This window comes from Nyctereutes procyonoides, unplaced genomic scaffold, assembly GCF_905146905.1.
Source record: "Nyctereutes procyonoides isolate TBG_1078 unplaced genomic scaffold, NYPRO_anot_genome, whole genome shotgun sequence".
Taxonomy (NCBI): Eukaryota; Metazoa; Chordata; class Mammalia; order Carnivora; family Canidae; genus Nyctereutes; species Nyctereutes procyonoides.
In genome coordinates this window covers 3983072-3989759 of record NW_026575139.1, presented here as the reverse complement: position 1 = coordinate 3989759, position 6688 = coordinate 3983072, and positions in this window count along the sequence as shown.

The following is a 6688-nucleotide window of genomic DNA, read 5'->3' as shown; positions in this document are numbered from 1 at the left end:
CCTGACGTGGGACTCGATCCTGGAACTCTAGGACCACAACCTGGGCTGAAGGCAGGCACTAAACCGCTGAGCCACCAGGGCTGCCCCCAATAATAAAATCTTAAAAAAAAAAAAAAAAAAAAAAAAAAAAAAGAAGCCTCTGCCTTCAGCTCAGGTCATGATCCAGTGAGGAATCTGCTTCTCCCTCTGCCTCTGCCCCTCCCCACCGCTGGTGCTCTTTCGCTCTCTCTCTCTCACAAATAAGTAAATAATATCTTTAAAAAAATTTTTTTTAAAAATACTATGTCAGGGGATTCCTGGGTGGCTCAGCGGTTGAGCACCTGCCTTCAGCCCAGGGCGTGATCCTGGAGACCCGGGATCGAGTCTCCCTGCATGGAGCCTGCTTCTCCCTCTGCCTGTGTCTCTGCCTCTCTCTCTCTCTCTGTCTCCTGAATAAATAAATAAAATCTTTTAAATCAATCAATCAATCATCAATCAGTAGTTCATCTAGTGAAAAAACGAACGGAATAAGGGGCGCCTGGCTGGCTCAGTTGGTGGAGCATGGGGCTCTTGATCTCCAGGTTGTGAGTTCCAGCCCCACTTGGGCGTAGAAATTACTTAAAAAAAGCAAACAAAAACAGAAAAGGAAAAAAAAATAAATACAAACATGGTAAAGAGAAGGATAACGGGGTAAACTTTTTAGGGGCAGCACCTGTGGCACCTTTAGAGCTGCCCTTCTAGAGGGGAGGAGGCCCCGGCAAGCCAAAGCAGTAGGGTCCCATTGGGCGCCCCGCTCCGGCACAGCCCTCGCCCCCGGGTGAGCGCCCCCGCTGCAGGGCCTGCGCGCCCCTCGTCCCTCTCCCGAGGCTCCGCCCGCGCTCCCCTAGCGCCTTCCTGACTCCTGGCGCTAAGCTGCTGTTTCCACCGGCTGAGCACTGGGTGCCGGGTGACCCCTGGGTCGCGTCTCCCGCAAAGGGTCCGGCACACACTCCGTCCCCGTCCGGACCCGCCCAGGTGGGGGCTTCCCTGCCTCCCAGACCCCCGCACTTCACACGGGACGCCCCATCTGCATCTCCCTCGGGTCAGTTGTAGGTGACGACAGGTGGCCCCGAAGTCGCCGTGCCCCCGTGCCCTCCGGGAGAGACATCCCCAAATAACGACGCTTCCAGGCCGGGAGAGTAGCGCGGAGCCCCGGGAATGGCGGGGAGTCGCCGCCCGGGGCTGCAGGGAAGGCTTCCCGGAGGAGGCAGGATGCAGGGAAGGCTTCCCGGAGGAGGCTGCCTGCAGCCCGGGATCTCAGAGCGGGAGGGGCGTTGCAGGGGCTGCAGCGAAGGCCTCCCGGAGGAGGCGGGATGCAGGGAAGGCTTCCCGGAGGAGGCTGCCTGCAGCCCGGGATCTCAGAGCGGGAGGGGCGTTGCAGGGGCTGCAGCGAAGGCCTCCCGGAGGAGGCGGGATGCAGGGAAGGCTTCCCGGAGGAGGCTGCCTGCAGCCCGGGATCTCAGAGCGGGAGGGGCGTTGCAGGGGCTGCAGGGAAGGCCTCCCGGAGGAGGCGGGATGCAGGGAAGGCTTCCCGGAGGAGGCGGCCTGCAGCCCGGGATCTCGCAGAGCGGGAGGAGCGTTGCAGGGGCGAGGGGGAAGGGACTTGTAATTGCAACGGCCCGGGCACCGGGGCCGAGGCTCGGCAGGGCGGCGTGGGACGGAGACCAGGTGCCAGACGCGCAAGCAGCGATCGCGGCCCGCGGGGCGGCCTGGAGAACACGTCACGGGAAGTTCCGTAGGAACCGGTCATCTGGCCCGGGGACGACTCGGGAACTGCTGACCTCCGACTGGCCTTGGGGTCGGAGCCGGTGCGTCCGGGCCGCCTGGCCCGCCTGGCCCGCCTGGCCCGCCTGGCCCGCCCTGTGCCGCCCCCTGCCGGCGCTTCGGTGAGCTGCGCGGCGCGCGGTCGGGGCCGGGGCCGGGGAGGGCGGGGCTCCGGAGCCCAGCGCGACGATTGGCCGCTCGGCCTCAGGTGTCCCCGCCCCGACCAACCAGAGAGGGGGGCGGGGCCTCGCCGCCGGCTGTGGGCGGGGCGGCAGGACCGACGGCTCCGCCCAGGGCGGTGAGCGGTGGGGAGGGCGAGCTGCGCCCGCACCGGCCTCGCGGGGTCCCGGGCCCCAGCGCCCCCAGCGCCCCCAGCGCCCCGGAGCCGCGGCTCCCCGCTCCTTCCCCACCCAGCGGCCCTCCGAGCTTTCTGGGGATAAAGGCCCAATCCTCGCCAGGCCCCAGGCCCTTCGGATCTCGGCCCTGCGGTGACGCCTGTGGCCTCGAATTTCCCGCCAGCTCCCCGGCCTTTGGCCACCTGCTCCCTCCAGCCCCAGGCCTCTACCCTGGCCTGTGTCCTCTGCTCAGCCTGCCCTTCCCGCTGCTCCTCCTCCCGCTGCTCCTGGCTTGCTCTGGCTGACGCTCCAGACCCTGCCGGCATAGGGTTAAGTAAGGTTGCACTGGGGGCTTGCGCAGAGCCTGGGCATCTTCCCTTTGCCCTGCCCTGCCCACCTGACCCTGGGCTGCTGGCCTGCTTGTATACACCCCAGGATCTTTCATCTCTATCTCCCCAAGCAGAGAGCCTGGTACACGGTAGGCACTTACACCCCACTCCCACCCCTCGTGTGGATATGAACCAAGGAACTGACGGCTAAGGAACTATGACCTCAGGGCATCATCTGAGGGCCAGACCCCATGCCAGGCAGCCTGGGCCTTGGGTCCCTGATGGGCAGACCCCCCTCTAAGGGAAGGTCAGGGCTTGGGGCAGATTAGAAAGGGAAAGGAGGGCAGCCCTGGTGGCTCAGCAGTTTAGCGCTGCCTACAGCCTGGGGTGTGATCCTGGAGACCCCGGATCGAGTCCCACGTTGGGCTCCCTGCATGGAGCCTGCTTCTCCCTCTGCCTGTGTCTCTGCCTCTCTCTCTCTTTCTGTGTGTGTCTCTCTCATGAATAAATAAATCTTTAAAAAGAAAAGGAAAGGGAAAGGGACTTGGGGAGGTATGCACAGGTGCGCACTCAGGGTGTCCAGAAGCCTCCACTACCATCCAGTGACTGGATGGCACCTTGAAAGTCCTTCAAAGCCTGCTACTGCAACCCCTTCTCCAGCTTCACTGACCCATCTTGACTCCCAGACCAAGACCCCTGGGCCCTTGCACATGCTACTCCCTCCTGGGTCTGTCTACCTAGTCCTGACTCATCACACTGTCAGGACCTGAGTCTACTTTCCAGACCAAACCTTGATCAGCATTGGCCTCACCACTGTCCTGAGGACATGCAGATGCTGAGACCTGAATTCAAACCCAGCCCTTCTGCCTGACACATTTGTGGCTGCCCTCAGAGAACAGCTTATCAGAAGGCTTGCAGAACAGTACAGTCTACTTTGGGAGCACCCTGATCTGCTGGCATTGAGCTGGGGCTTTGGTGGACATGGAGTCCCCAGGACATAGCCTGCAGGGTCAGGCACACGAAAAGGGCCTTTCAGTTTCAAAAAGCTTGTGGAGGGGCAGCTGGGGTGGCTCAGCGGCTTAGCACCGCCTCCAGCCCAGGGTGTGATCCTGGAGACTCCAGATCGAGTCCCACGTCGGGCTCCCTGCATGGAGCCTGCTTCTCCCTCTGCCTATGTCTCTGCCTCTCTCTCTCTCTGTCTCTCATGAATAAATCAATAAAATCTTAAAAAAAAAAAAAAAAGCTTGTTGACATGAACGGCCTCTCACTTCAACATGTGAGTGAAAATAACCTGCTTGCTCAGAGGCCACACAGATGGCCAACCACCCACGCCCGGCATCAGGCCAGTGGGGCTTCAGGATCCACCTCCACCTCGAGCCTGAACTCAGACGGGCTCAGCTCTGAATCCTGTGTGACATCGAGCAAGTTACTTTGCGCCTCTGACCCTCCATCTTTTTCCTCTCTTCTTTTCTTTTTCTTTCTTTTTTTCTTTCAGATTTTATATATTCATGAGAGACACACAGAGAGAGGCAGAGACACAGTAGAGGGAGATGCAGGCTCCACGCAGGGAGCCCAACGTGGGACTTGATTCCAGGACCCCAGGATCACGCCCTGGGCCAAAGGCAGGTGCTAAACTGCTGAGCCACCCTGGCATCCCCCTTAGCTTTTATCTCCAATAAAATTAGTAACAGGCACACGCTTTTAAGGGACGGATGGAACTACAAGGCTTATAATGACAAGCGGCAGTCCCCTGCCCCCAGCTCTGCACAGCCCGGGTCCTCCCTGAGAAGCAGCCATTTGTGCTCTTCTAGATGTTTTTTTTCTGGCTCTCATCTATACACGTGTGACAGGCTTATGCTGACAGCTGCTGATTTGCTGCCTTTAGATACAATCCAATGACTGCAGCTGAAAGATGAGGATTTAGCTCTGTTAATCTGCTGTCTCTTTAGATTTGCTAATTCTGGACATTTCATATAAATGGAATCCCATAATATGTGGCTTTTCGTGGCTGGCTTCTTTCACTGAGCACCACATTTTGACGGTTCATCCATATTGTGTGAATTGGTACTTCATTCCTTTTTATGGCCAAATAATATTCCATTGTTGTTATGCGTTGTTTTAATCTGCCTTTTTTTAAAAAAGTAACTTTTAGGGCACCTGGGTGGCCTTTTGAGTGTCTGACTCTTGGTTTTAACTCATTGGCCCAGGGCCTGATCCTGGAGACCTGGGATCGAGTCCCACGTCGGGCTCCCTGAATGGAGCCTGCTTCTCCCCCTGCCTGTGTCTCTGCCTCTTTCTCGCTCTCTGTCTCTCTCATGAATAAATAAAATCTTAAAAAAAATAAAAATAGTAACTTTTTTTTAAAGAAGCGTATTAGGAAGGCCACACATCACTGCAAGCAGTCCTTTCTGAAATGTGAGACCTGTAGGGAGTGCTGTTGCTTGCAAGGCATGACTTTATTATTCATTTATTCATTTACCCACTTATTTAGTCACTCATTCATAAATTTATTCAACAAGCATCAACCAAGTACCAGTGTGGAGCTGGGCCCTGGAGATCTAGATAGAGCAGCCCCAGCAGAGCTTCGCCTGGCTCAGCCCAGCATCCAAACCTGGAACTCAGTGCAGGTAAGAGGGAAGAGGACCACTTCCCAGGAGATGCTGGCGTTGAGGGTGGCAGATGGAGCCCTGCAGAAAGAAGAGCATATACAAAGGCCCAGGGGCACAGAAATTGCCCAGTCCCTCCTTTTTTAATTTTTATTTATGATAGTCACAGAGAGAGAGAGAGAGAGAGAGAGAGAGAGAGAGAGAGAGAGAGAGGCAGAGAGAGAAGCAGGCTCCATGCACCGGGAGCCCGACGTGGGATTCGATCCCGGGTCTCCAGGATCGCGCCCTGGGCCAAAGGCAGGCGCCAAACCGCTGCGCCACCCAGGGATCCCCAGTCCCTCCCTCTTAAAGAGACCATACATCAACTGTTCCTTCCCTCTCAGCCCCTCACCCCACCCACTTCTCTCCTAGCTCCTCCTACATAACCATGCTGCCTGGGGTCGGGTTTCTCAACCAGGGTCCACAAGGAGAACCCTGGGAGGGGAAGGGGCCCAGGGATGGGAGCCTGGGGTTTCTGAAACTGGGCAGAAAACATTTACATCCTCCTCTTCACCCACGTCTAATATTTGCCATCCCGTTAGGAATGGGGGCCGCAAAACCTCAGTGGTGTGAGCTGCACCAGTGACCTTGTCGCCAACAGTAACCCAGATAGTTTCCAATCACATCGCGACAGAAGCAGAGATCCCTACGTATCATTTACACTCACTGCTACTTCAAAATGATGAGTGGTAGACTTGCAGCCTGGGGCTCACCAACGTGGTAATAAATACACTACCACACCGCACATTTATCTAGACCTTTTATGAATTGCTTTTCTATGTCATGGTTTTCCTCCATTTATTTATGTATTTAAAAATACTGTCCTGGGGCAGCACCGGCCGGCTCAGGAACAAGGGCGTGCAACTCTTGACCTCGGGGTCGTGAGTTTGAGCCCCACGTTTGGGGTAGAGAGGACTAAAATTAATTAATGCGCTTAAAAACTGAATAAAAATAAAAATATTGTTCTGAGCAGCCCATACTCTTCTCCAGATGGACTCAGGGGCCCATGGCATGCAAAGGTCAAAGGTGCCTTGTCTAGAGAGAGGACAAGTCACGGGGGTGGGGTGTGAACCAGCAGGCGGGGAGCAGGGGCACGCTGCTGGGGACAGGACCATCGAAGGACTGGCCGCCCAGCCCACGGAGCAGAGACCCGGACAGGCCTGGCATGCTGGCCACAGCATACCCGGTGTTCTGAGCACATCCTCGGGGTTACTCTTACACCTCGTGGGGATACAGGTGAGGCGGCCAGGTGGGAAAGGGGGCAGAGGTCCCCAGATGTCCCACGGAGCACCCAGCACAGCCCCAGCCCCTCTCCCCATCTGCCCAAAGCTGCAGAGCTCTGGGTTCTGCACCAGGTAGAGTTCCAGGGGACTCAGCTCCCTAAACAGAGGGTTCTTCACTCCCACAGGAGTGTGACTGAATCCCAGCGCTGTTACAGATGTGTAGACTGAGGCCCAGAGAGGCCAAGTGACTAGTCTGAGGTCACACAGCTAGTTGATATCAAGGCCACAAGAGCTCAGGCCTTCGGACTCCCCAGTGGAGTCTGTCCCCAGCACAGGCTGTGAAGGCAGAGGGTAGAACAGGCCTGGGGTGATAC